We start from the raw sequence: 13,580 nt of genomic DNA, 5'->3' as shown, positions 1-13,580 counted from the left end.
TAAAATATAAATAAATGTTTATAGAATTTATCATACTCGATAAACTTTTTCATTTGTTCATTTCCAGTATTGAATAAAGCATATCAGTGTTCTTCAAAACATAACTACGAATCCACGAGCCACGTACTTTTTTCTTACTTCCAATTGGATGGCCTATATTAGGGAATATAGGTGACAAATTCAGAGAGCACTCATCATCCACAGTTTGACACCGACTGAATTTTGTCTTCATGCCATCATGTAGGTATCTTGAACAAAACGTCAAGCATTCATCAGCCAAAAATCCATCTGCTATTGGCGCTTTTGGACAAGATCAATTATGTACAAACACCTTGTACTTACATAGTTTCCTCTCTCCCACAAATATTATCATTTTCAATATTGTTGTGGCATGCGACCCACTCTCACAAATATTATCATTTATGCAAACAATTTAAAACCAACTACCACGTATCACAAAATCAAAAGGAATAACAAGGCTACACAAAGAAGCCGCAACTGATGAGAAATTTATGCGATAACTCACGAAATCAATAGCAAGGAATGCAACAACAACAACAACAACAACAACAACCCAGTATAATCCCACAAGTGGGGTCTGGGGAGGGTAATATGTACGCAGACCTTACCCCTACCCCGAAGGGTAGAGAGGCTGTTTCCAGGAGACCCTCGGCTCAAAAAAGCAACAGGAGCCGATATATTAGTACCATAAAAATGCATAATAAAATAACAGCAATATAAATACCAGCAATACAATAGATATGAAATACAGAATACGAAATACTAAAACGATGGCTAGTATAGTAAAACTAGCAGGTAAAGCCCTGCATCAATAGACGACCAATGACATTCTTAGTCCAACTCCTAACTGGCTAGTCTCACTCTATTGTGCTGTAGAAATATTCACAACTCTCCCCTAACCTACAACCTTAATACTCGACCTCCATACTTCCCTGTCAAGGGCCATGTCCTCAGTAATCCTAAGTCGCGCCATGTCCTGTCTGATCACCTCTCCCCAATACTTCTTAGGTCGTCCTCTACCTCTCCGCGTGCCCACTACAGCCAGTCGCTCACACCTCCTCACTGGTGCATCAGTGCTCCTCCTCTGAATGTGCCCGAACCATCTGAGTCTTGCTTCCCGCATCTTGTCCTCCATGGGGGCCACGCCCACCTTCTCTCGAATATCTTCATTCCTAATCTTATCCATTCTTGTATGCCCGCACATCCACCTCAACATCCTCATCTCTGCTACTTTCTCAATAGCAAGGAATGGAAATCCATAAATCAAGACACAATTTCTGAGAATAAATTATCAGTTAAGGCATGAAGAAGATAACGTTTGAATTCAACAAATAATTACAATCATCAATTAGCATATAGTGAGGAATTTCACCATGAAATATGGAACATTTACTAATAACTTCAAGTAAAGCACGTAACAACAATCCTAACGACAAAAGATATAACAAGAACCGATAACTACAATTAATTGTATAAAAGAAGCCTAACGATCTAATCCGGTCAAATACTACATATAAGTCAATGTACACACTCAACACCTTGTGTACACGCTTTTCACATAAGTCAAACAATACCATCAATCCAAAGCCTAAGGGGTAGTTTCCCCCACAAAATGTTAGGTAAGATACTTACCTATATGAAGTTAGGCCGATACTACAAAATGGCCTTCATACATAAAACGGCCTCCGGACGACTCAAATCTTGCCAAAATGAATTCATAACATCATTAAAATTCATTGAAAATAATTTCGGATAATAAAACGTCGACTTTAAATTTTACATTAAAAAGTCAACCCGAATGTCAACCTAGGGTTTGCATCTCGAAACCTGACAAAATTCACGAAATCCAAACACCCATTCATATACGAGTCCAGCCATACAAAAATTATTAAATTCCGATAACGAATCGCTCTCCCACTAAATTCGAAAGAAATGATGATTATAACAATAGAATCATGAAATATAATCACGTTCGAATATAGAATATTTACCAAAGTCAAAGTCATGAAGAACTCCTCCAAAATCACATAAAACCAAGGCTTTCAATCTCAAAAGAAAATGAAGAGAATGTCCAGTTTAGCTTCTGTGAGGATTTCATCGCGCCTACGGAGTCGCTTCTACGACACAAACATTGCTTCTGCGGAGCACACTAGCCAGCATCCTCGCGCAGGTGCGCAGCGTTTCACTTCTGCAACCAGAATTTGCACCATCTTCAACAAGGCACCAGTAACTAGAATTTCCAGTAGCTTCAAATGATCTGAACCCTGTCGGAAGCTCATCTAAGCCACTCAGGATCTCGTCTGAATATACCAATAAGTGCCGTAACATATCACAGACCTAGTCGAGGTCTCAAATTACATCAAACTACGTCGAAATTACGAATTGTGCATCAAATCGCACCTATAAATTTTCAAACTTTCCAACTTACGAAACTCGTGTCGAAACGTATCAAATCAATCCAGAATAAATTAAAATTTTGCACACTTGTCGTAAATGACATAATGAAGTTGTTCCAATTTCAAGAATCAAAATCCGATTCTGTTATCAACAAAGCCAACTCTCGGTCAAACTTATAAATATTTCCAAAACATTAACTATCCAATTTTAGCCAAAATGCGCCGAATTGTCCTACGGACTTCCAAATCAAAATCTGGACGTACGCCTATGTCCGAAATAACCATACAAAGCTATTGAAATCATCGAAACTCCATCCCGGAGTCGTTTGCTCAAAAGTGAAACTCCAGTCAACTCTTTTCACTTAAGCTTCTAAAATAAGAATTGTTCTTTCAAATTAAATCCGGAATCATCCGAAAACCAAACTCGACCAAACACAGAAGTCATAATACATATTATGAAGTTGCTTGGGACCTTAAGTCGCTGAACGAGATGCTAATTCTCATATCACTGCGGGAGCCTTTATATTTTATTTTAAAAATTATTTTTCCCGAAATAGCATCCCGCGTTTTAGCCCACCTTATCACACCGCATGACTTCTAGTAGTTCTCCTACTAGCCACGTGTATCAATTCCACCTTATCTCACTGCATGCGTTTTAACACCCAGACATTATATCATCGCATGCGTATCAATATCACAACATATCAAAATTCTCACCTCAAGTGCCCACACTTGCCAAAGAAATCAATAATAACGTTATTTTCTACAATAAGGAGCCCAACTCAACCACATTGTACAAAAATTCTCAACAAAATAACCGAAAGTGAATAACTCAACATAATAATATTTCACAATTTAATACTTTGCCTCAATATGATTCACAACCTTTACATCTCAATACCAATTTTAACAATCAGATATTTCATATTTTAATAACTTCAAGTAAGGAATTCAACTTTAAAATAATGAGCACGGAATAGAAAGGGAACAAAACTTCAACTAAACGACAAGGAAATTAGCAAGAAAAAGGTAAGGCAAATAGAACATGTGAAAATAGACTAACGATGATGAATATAACATGATAAAATAACTCAGTTAATACTTTATAGGGATCTACACAGTTAAATCTAGAATTTTCCACATTTAGCCTGTGTACACACTTGTCACCTCGCGTACATGGCTTTCACACATCACAATTATCATAACAACACTAATCTTAAGGGGAATTTTTCCTACAGAAGGTTAGACAAGTCACTTACTTCAAATCGGGCTATCTCAATCCACTAGTAGGCCTTTTCCTCGATTACCCAATTCCGAATGGCTCAAATCTAGCCACAACAATTCCATACTATAAATATAATCATAGGAAACTAATTCGAACAATAAATTTACGACATTTACAAAGAAATGAAAAAATTAACTCGGAAAGTCAACACAGGGCCCACATATCGAAATTCACAAAAGTTACAAAATTCGAACTCTCATTCAACAACGAGTTCAATCATACCAAAATTACTAAATTTCGATCACAACTCGGCCCTCAAATCCTAAAATTTAACCTAAAGGGTTTTCACAATTTTCCAACTTAAAACATCAATTAAATGCTAAAACTGTTGATACCCAATTTTTTTCTAAAACTATTTTTATTGCATATATACCTTCTAAATTATTTTTTATAATAATTGGTATTTTTCCATAATTTTCCATATTATAAATTTATTTTTTCCCTAATTTATTCAGTATTATATCCGATAATTATTCATAAATTATATTACAAGTGATTTCAAAAGTATTTCTTAGCTCAATATATCATTTTTAATCATATTAGTATTTAAGTATTTCACAAATTAGCCAATTTGACATTGTTTGGCTATAATTATAATAATTTTACAATTATAGCCTAATTGTACACTTTGTGCTATTTTAATTCAATAATCGATCATTTTATATTTTATTAATTATTTTAATTTCACCTATTTAGCTTTAATTTTATTTTTATCTAATTATTATGTATTTTCATTAATTATTTATCTAATTTTGATGGGTATTTAATAATTAACCACTCTTATTTAAATTATAACCTAAGTTAAACCAGCCCCAAAACCCAATTAAAACAACCCAATATAACCCAGGCCCAAACCCCTACCTAACCCGACCCAATCTTGTTGAATCCTGGCTGTTTATTATTTTTGATCTACGGTCCAGATTCACTCTTACCATAATTAACCTAATAGTCTACCCCCCAAACCCTCATTCTCTCATTCACTCTCCGCCATTACATCTCTCAACTCTCTTATCTCTCTTTCTAAAACACTCTACCTGTTGGGCCCATTTCCTCCTTTCTCCAGTCGTCTCCCTACCGGAATCCATGGTGGTCTCGCCACCTACTAGCCTTATGGCTCCCTCTTGAATGTGTGTCATCGTTTTGAGGCCTTCAAGTGAACCTAAGGCGGTTCACTCACCTCCCATGGTTTCTCATGCCAATTTCCGGCCATCCATGACTGTTTGAGTAAGATCTATGACTTTTCCGGCTAAGACCGGTAACATTCTAAGGTTTTCTCATCTTCTCTGGGTTCTCTGAAACCCTAACTCTTAAGATTTTCCGATTTCTTTTAGATCTGTCTTAGATCTGTGTATATTATGAGCTTTTGTTGTTTTCCTCGAAGGTTTTTTTGATTTTTTCTAAAGTAACCCTTCGTTTTCAAGACTAGGGTTTCTTAACCCATTTTCAAAACGCTTTTTCTTCTTATTTTCAGTACTATTCTATGATTTCTACCATGTTTAAGCAGTTTGTTCAAGTTTTCCCTTTTATCTGATCCATCATGTTGAAAACCCTATTTATTTTTGGTTTAATCCGGGTTTCTAAAGCTGTCTTTGCTCATCTGATTTGTATGTGTACCTGTTTCTCATGCATATGTGATGGTTCTATGATTTTCTACCTCCTCGTGTTCATTAGGGTTTCTGATTTTGCTTCTCCCGCCTATATTATGTCTACTTTGTTTGATTAACGAAATTTGTGGTGATTTCTTCTAATCAGTATTATCTTTTAATTAAATCCCTGATCTCCTGTGAGTTATACCTTTTACTGATTTCCTGTGATTGATATATCTATTGATTTCTGACCTATAAATCATTCTCTTGCCTTAGTACATGATTGACTATGCTGTTGATTGATTCTTATGCTGTTTCCTTAATTAGAACCTTATGAATTTAGCCTCAATCGTTTACCCTATACCTGCTGTGTTTGAAGTATGTCCTTATTGGTCGTACACTAATTTCTTTCCTTATTTTGTTATCTAACTCCTTAATTAAGGGGAAGTACTTACACTAATTAGTACATAGTTCCATAATTATTGTTGAATTATGATTCTTACCTTATTTTTCTATTTTTCAAAACTATAAATACTCTACTCTCTCTCTAGCATAGACACGAACAAAATCTGTTCAACTCTCTCTCACACAACTAAAACTCTCTATTCTCTCTTCTACATTACTTGCTACTATTCTAAGCTAGCCGGCTGCAAGCTAAGGCTAACTACTGCACCTCTCCTATTTCTGCTTTGTGTTGCCTTCTTCACTTTACTGGTATGTTCTAATTCAAATTTCAGTCCTCATACCAACATGTTTCTATTACTGTTACAATCCCTGTATTTCTGATATGCTTTTATTTACTATCTTTGTTGTTCAACATGTAATTAGGATCCTGAATTCCCTCTACATGTTAAGTTATGCTTTACTTGTCCATGACCAGCATGTTTTTGTATACTTAGTACATGTTTCTTATGCGAATCTCCATGATTGGTACATGGTCTTAGTTGTTTGATGTTGATATAATCCAATACCCTATTGTTCCCCTGATCCTCTGAACCTATAGGAGTTTTCTGATTGTGTGCTTGTATATGTTCCTGCCTGCTACATGTTTGCCCTCATATGATCCATATTTGTCCCTCCAATCCCATTCCCTTGCTTGTGTTTGCTGGAGTATTCCTGGTCCTTGGTATGATACTTACTTTGTTTTAGTTCAGAGATTGGTATGCACATTCCTTCAAATTGTTTTCATCAGTTAAACTTTGTCATAAAACTATTCCAATTAAGTCTCTCCTTTCAAAACTGTTTCTTACTTACCTTTTTTCAAAACTATTTTCTTACTTAAATCTTTTCAACACTATGTCAAGCACGCTCACTCTAATCCTAGACCGCTAAGTTCTGTCCCTTTTGTGTAAACCTTGCCTTGGGACCCTTGAGCCCCCTCTGAACTTGGACGTATGAAAACTGGCCTTTCCACACTGCACTTACTCTATCTTGGCTATGAAATTTGGGTGTGAGCACTGCCCCGGATCCCTTGAGGTTCTTAGGGAACTCTGACGCACCCGGATATGAGAAAAGCTATGAAACAATCTTGGCATTTGAGGTGTTGGAGTTAGATTTATTATATAACTCAGGGAGGAAATCCTAATCATGTGTTGTAAATCTGGGCCTGTTTTCAGGCTCTCTATAGTGTAACTTTTGTTTTTCTTATGTAATTCATTTCAATATTGGTCTGTAATAATCTGTTGTAAACAAGTACTGTGGCTGGCTAGTGAAAATGGGATGGTAGTTATATATGCTATCAACATCAATGGGTAGAAACCATGTCTTAGGTTTACATTTTCTATATGTGCATTAGAATCCATGTGTAAGATCAACCCATTCAAAGCATGTCATGCATTAGATACCATGTTCTTAGGTTTACTGTTTCAGCATCTCATTTGACATCACTTTACCACTTTGAAATCCTGATTTAGGCTAAATAACAACATCAACATGAAACTGTTGCTCCTGCACACCTTGAAATCATGCTGTAACTCTTTGAGCATTTATAAACCATGCTCTAGGAATTCTGCATATTCTGCATTTTTCATATGTCCACGTTAGATACCCTATTTTAGGATCTTGCTTAGTTAAACTACTGATGCATGAAAAAGGACATAAAACAATCTCATGTTTGATTATCCTGTTTAAGTGAAACTGGTCATAATCCCTACATGTCTTTGCAACATTTAGAACAACATGCTTTAGGTAAAATAACTTCCAAACTATTTCAATAATTCTGGTAACTGCTGCATATTATTTTATGCCTAGGCAAGCCTTTGGTAATATAGCTTAAATAAAAACCAGAACTGTCTTTGTTTAAGTGTCAGCATGTTAAAATCAGTAGGCAAGCTTGATTAGGACTTCCTATTTGAGTTATGTTATAAATATGACTTTGCTGTTATCACTTAGATACCATTCTTAAGATTTGAATTCAGACCTTAATTGTGTATGAGTCGTACTATTTATGTGTCCTGTGTGTGGAGTTATATCTGAGCCTTTCATTTATTTTCCATGCTCCCCTTAATTGAAGTCCTACTTGTTTATTATATGTCGCCTTAGTATTTTACCTTTAAACTTGAGGGTATATCTAGAACCCCCTTTTATAGGATAAGAGTCCTAAATCCCTTCGGGACTGATAAGAAGGAACGGGTAACAACATAAAATAGGGGTCGAGACCAACCCTCGCTTTAGTTACCTTCACAGGTAGGGAAAGGGTAGATATGGATATGATGACCGGTGCGTTGATGCCACGTGTAGCCCCTCTTTGAGGAGTGTCATACAGGGTATTGCATTGATGTGATCCATATTATAAACAAACCTAGGATACCCCTTTACATTCACAAGTATGCTTAGATTATAATTTTTTTCAAAATCTCGCTTTTCACTATTTTTTTTCCAAATACTTGTGTATTTAAATTTTGAATCCCCTACTATTTGAGCCATATTTGTTTATTTGCTAATTGTACAAATTCACAAAAATTGTTTGGCCGGGAACCACATTAGTGGATCTTGAGGGGTGGCTAACACCTTCCCCTTAGGATAATTTCAAGCCCTTAGCCTATCTCTAGTTACCAAACGTAGTTATAAATGAACTCTATAGGTGCCCTAACGTATCGTTAGGTGGTGACTCTTCAAAAAATGCAAAACCCCTTTCCAAAAGGAAAGAGTTGTCTCAACCAAAATGTCATAAACACCAATTTAGCGAGAAAAAAGGGGTGCGATAGCATGGCGACTCTGCTGGGGATATTTAGGCTTTTACCATTTCATACCCTTTTTTTGTGAATTTGTACCCCTCCATATGTGCAATTATTTGTTTAATTCCTTTAAGCGTTTAATTTCTTCAAAAGCAAAACTAACATATCTTTCTTGTTTTCTTCCTTTATGACTACTTTAAATTATAAAACTACTGTATTTATCGCTTTCTTAACGTGAAAATACATGTCAACATGCTTTTAATTATTGCATAATCATGCTCAACATCATACTCCATTTGTGCCAAACAAATACTGTAGCAACGCTTGATGTTCCTATATCATTATCCCCATAAATTCAGAAAGACTTATTTGCAGTAAAACTAGTCGATCAACGATGCAGTCGACAATTCCGTGCCTTCTCCCTTGAGTTGTCCACTCAAGGGTACTAGTCTAAAACCCCATAGAAACCTTACTCTATTTAAAGTGTGCATGCATCATGGTCAAACCTAGCCGGGTCAGTTATGTTGTCCACATGATGATCCTTTAAGATAGCCTTGTCCAAAAGTCCACTGGGTTTCCCTAAACCCAAACTGACATCATCACGTTCTGTGCATTTATTTGGAGAACTAATTGCTTTATGCTAATTGTTGATGTTAAATAGTCAAGTCTGGTGGGGGTAAGGGCCTAACCTTGTTTGTCTTGCAGAAATATGAGGCACGAAGTCCCTAGATTCGGCATGGTCCCCAATATCCACCCGAGATTGCTAAGTTGGTGGGAAGATTTACATTCTAGTGACAAAACCCTAGTCAAAAAATTTCTGGGTAATCTACCATCCCTCATGGAGATCTATCCTAACAATATGATAATAGAAGCTGCTACCTTATTTTGGGATTGTGAAAGGGCCGTGTTCCGCTTTGGGGATATCGAAATGAAACCTTTGCTAGAGGAGATAGGAGGCTGGCCGGTCTAGTGTGTGAATCCCCAAGTCTGCTAATGCCTGAGAACCACACAGGCAAGGGTTTCCTAAAAATGATGGGTTTGAAGAAGCATGCAGAATTGGTATACCTAAAGGAATCGTACATCCCTTTTGACTATCTGTATGAAAGGTACGGTCACAGCGAATCATACTGTACCTACCCTAACGAGTTTGCTATCACGTCCTTGGGACATATCCATCATGGGGTATTCGTCTTCATGTTTTGCTTCCTGGGTCTGATCGTGTTTCCAATGAAGAAAGGGAGAATCCATACTAGGCTGGCTATGGTAACCAAGACCCTAATGGAGGGGATTAGTGGGAAGACGTTCACTATTGTACCCATAATCATCGCAGACATATACCGAGCCTTAGAGAAGTGTCAACAAGGAGAAAGACACTTCGAAGGATACAATATACTACTTTAGCTTTGGCTCATGGAACATCTCCAAAAGGGCGAATACCGACAAGAAATCCAGCGAAGGGCCTGGGATGATCACATCGCTTTCCACCATCCAAAGCGAATGAATTACATCCCCAACATGTTCGCTCAGCCTGAGAATGCTAAAGGATGGGTTGAGATCTTTGATAATCTAACTGAAGGGCAGGTTCAATGGATGTTCGAGTGGTTTCCGACAGAGGAGTTCATTACCCGTTCCAGAGATGCACCTTTCCTGATACTGATTGGTCTAAGAGGAATATACCCTTACGTCCGTCTTTGAGTTATGAGGCAAGCAGGTAGGAAGCAAGTCATACCCAGGGTCGACAAGATGAGCCATCCTCGAGCTGACTTCTAAAATGATGATAGTCCCCATAAGTGCTAAGCCCAACATAAGTGGCACTGCAAGATCGTAATGGAGAAAGACACCATCGAGCCAGATAGATATCATGCCGGTTGTACCCCTTTCTATTCTGGTTGTTTGGAAGACAATTGGGATGGTCTAGGCCAGCCAGGGTTCATTCGAGGTCATAGAATTATAGATGAGAAGACCAAGGCACAAGTTAAGTACAACTAGCTGCGCAAAAGGATCCGTGAATGCGAGAGCGAAAACCACGAGATACAAGAGTCCAACAAGAAGCTGATTGAGGAATGGAAAGACATGGATATTAGTGCCAACAAAAGGCTAGGATACTTGGAGAGAGGCATAGTAGAACTGGAGGCAAAATTTCTCAAAAGGGTTGAAGACTGTCAAAAGGCCGAATGGACCGAAGGTGGACATCTAGCTAGAGCATACCTATTGCCGGGACTTCGCGAATTGAGGAAGCTGTTCGGCAGATCCAAGGATGTCGAATCTGGGGAAGGCCCTTCTGGGACCAAATAGATAGGAATTTACTTTTTCGCTTTATGAATGTAATAAGGCCAATAGCCATTAGTGACTTGTATTTCTTGCTTATTTAGTGTCGTTTTGGGATTCACCTATCTTTATCAATAAAATGACGCATTTAGCATGAAAAGTTCTCCAAATCTATTTGTCATTAGGCCTACCTTGGGCACAAAGAGTTTCCCAAATTAGGACACGCTTTACATTCCCGCACTATGTGTTTAAATATTGCAATACTTTTTATAATCCTCACTGACTTGATTACCTTTTGTTTTTATTTTTATTTTTATTATTCCCCTCCCCAAAGGTTAGTTCATGCACTCTGGCATCATCATCTTATTTTACAAGATCTAGGGGCCCTCCACCCACTCCCCCTCTTAGTCCCATTAAAGGCAAGAACAAAGGCAAGAATAAAATGGAAGATTTAAACATCAGGAAGGAGAACACAGCTGAACGGGTAGAGGCCACTGATGGCCAGGGTATTCGGGTTCCTAACGAGAATGTATCACAACTTGAACAGAGACTGTTGAGATTCCAAGAAGAGCTCGATCAGGTTCGAAATCTGGCAAACCTGTCATTTTCCCTCAACGCCCCAGATATCAACTTCCCCAACACTCAAAACCCTACACCTCCTCAAAATATCCCAAAATAGCAGAATCATCCCGCGCCTTACCATCATGCTGCTCCACCCAAAGAACCAATGTAACACTTACCATACCCCAAACAACACCCCACTATTCATCCCAGAACCTCAGAACTCCACAAACGATCATTTCTACACCCATACACTAGGCCACCATAACACTCCTATCTACGTGGAGACCATGCCACACTCCACCCAACCTTTCTCACGCACACCTGAGTCTGATGAAAAGGATCTGCTTATTAGGAACTTGGCTGAGGAACTTAAGAAATTGACCAGTCGAATTCAGGGCATTGAGGGAAGCAAAGGAATTGAGGGGCTGAACTATGAGGACCTTTGCATACAGCCTGATGTCGAACTACCTGAGGGGTACAAACCTCCTAAGTTCGAAATATTTGATGGTACGGGTGATCCAAGGGTCCATCTGAGGATATATTGCGACAAGCTGGTTGGAGTAGGGAAGGATGAAAGGATCCGCATGAAGCTATTCATGAGGAGTTTGAAGGGAGATGCATTATCTTGGTACATCAGCCAAGATCCCAAGAAGTTGTCAAGCTGGGTAGGCATGGCATCTAACTTTATAGATATATTTATGTTTAATACAGAGAACGCACTAGACATGTTATATATCCAAAATTTGAAGAAGAAGCCCACGGAGACATTTCATGAGTATGCTACTCGCGGGAGGTCTGAAGCTGCTAAGGTCAGACCCGCCTTAGAAGAGGAGCAAATGAACAAGTTCTTTGTCCGGGCTCAAGACCCGCACTGCTATGAACGACTGATGATGATTGAGAACTACAAGTTCTCTGACATTATCAAATTAGGTTAAAGAATTGAAGAAGGTATTAAAAGTGGTATGGTTACAAATTTCGAAGCCTTGCAAGCTACGAATAAGGATTTACAGTTCGGTGGTGTGTCCAAGAAAAGGGACGTAGGGGCCGTGATGGTTGCACAAAGGACCAAGTCTCCCCTTAAATACCAAGCTTACCCAACACCTCCACTCACATACCAACCAACCCTAAATTACCAATCATCCTCATACCAAGCTCCGCCACTAACTTATTAGTCATCTCCACCTCCTACATATCAACCTACTTCACCCAGATACTCCCAACCCGCTCATGTCTACCAAACTTATAATACTCAACCACCCCATTATCAATCACCCCTTGCATGCCAAAATTTCCCTAGACCCCGACCTAATTTTGATCGCAGACCTCTAAAATAATATACAGCCATCGCTGAAACTATCAACCAGCTGTATGAGAGGTTTAAAGCTACTGGTTATGTCACCCCCATCCCTGATACAACCTTTGAGAATCCTTCTCAGTGGGTTAACCCAAAAAAGTCCTATGCATACCATTTTGGCATGAAAGGGCACACCATCGATGAATGTTGCTCCTTGAAAGACAAGATACAATCTTTGTCTGATAACAAGATCATTGTGGCAAAGGAACCCGCTCCAAACGTCTACAACAATCCTCTACCAGACCATAAGGGTGGAGGTATCCACATGATTGACGTAGAAGATGACTGGGATCCCGAGGGATCAATCGGGTTGATCATAGAAGGTGATGACCCAAAGAACTGACAATTACTCTCAATCCAATCATAGTCCAGATCCAACCGTTTGAGAATGCTGAGGTGAATATGTCTAGACCTCTTGAGTTTGTAGCAGCTCCACCTGCAAAGACACCGATACTAATTGATATTGAATTCGTGTCTCCAGCAAATACACCCGCACCATTTGAGGTTGCAGTCTTGCCACCTGTCGCACCCTCTTTTTCTCTCCGCGGAGAGGAGTCCGGGTTTTGACGTTCATGGGGTGTGATGACTCATTCCTTTTGGGAATTGGGTATTTGAAGAGTTGCCACCTAACAATTTTAAGTGTGTTAGAGCACCTATAAGGTTCAACTACAACTATGTTTGATAACCAAAGATAGGGTAAGGGCTTGAAATTACCCTAAGGGGAAGGTGTTATGCACCTCTCAGGATCCATTAGTGTGGTTCCCGGCCAGATAGTTTTTGTGAATTTGTGCAATTAACAAATAAACAAATAAAGGCTCAAGTAATATGGGATTTAAGTTTGAATACAGAAGTGTTTGAAAAACGACTAATAAAAGAAAGGTTTTGAAAAAAGTTATAGTCTAAGCATACTTATAAAATAGAAGGGGTGTC

This window comes from Nicotiana sylvestris, chromosome 9, assembly GCF_000393655.2.
Source record: "Nicotiana sylvestris chromosome 9, ASM39365v2, whole genome shotgun sequence".
Classification (NCBI taxonomy): domain Eukaryota; kingdom Viridiplantae; phylum Streptophyta; class Magnoliopsida; order Solanales; family Solanaceae; genus Nicotiana; species Nicotiana sylvestris.
This window is presented reverse-complemented; position numbering follows the sequence as displayed.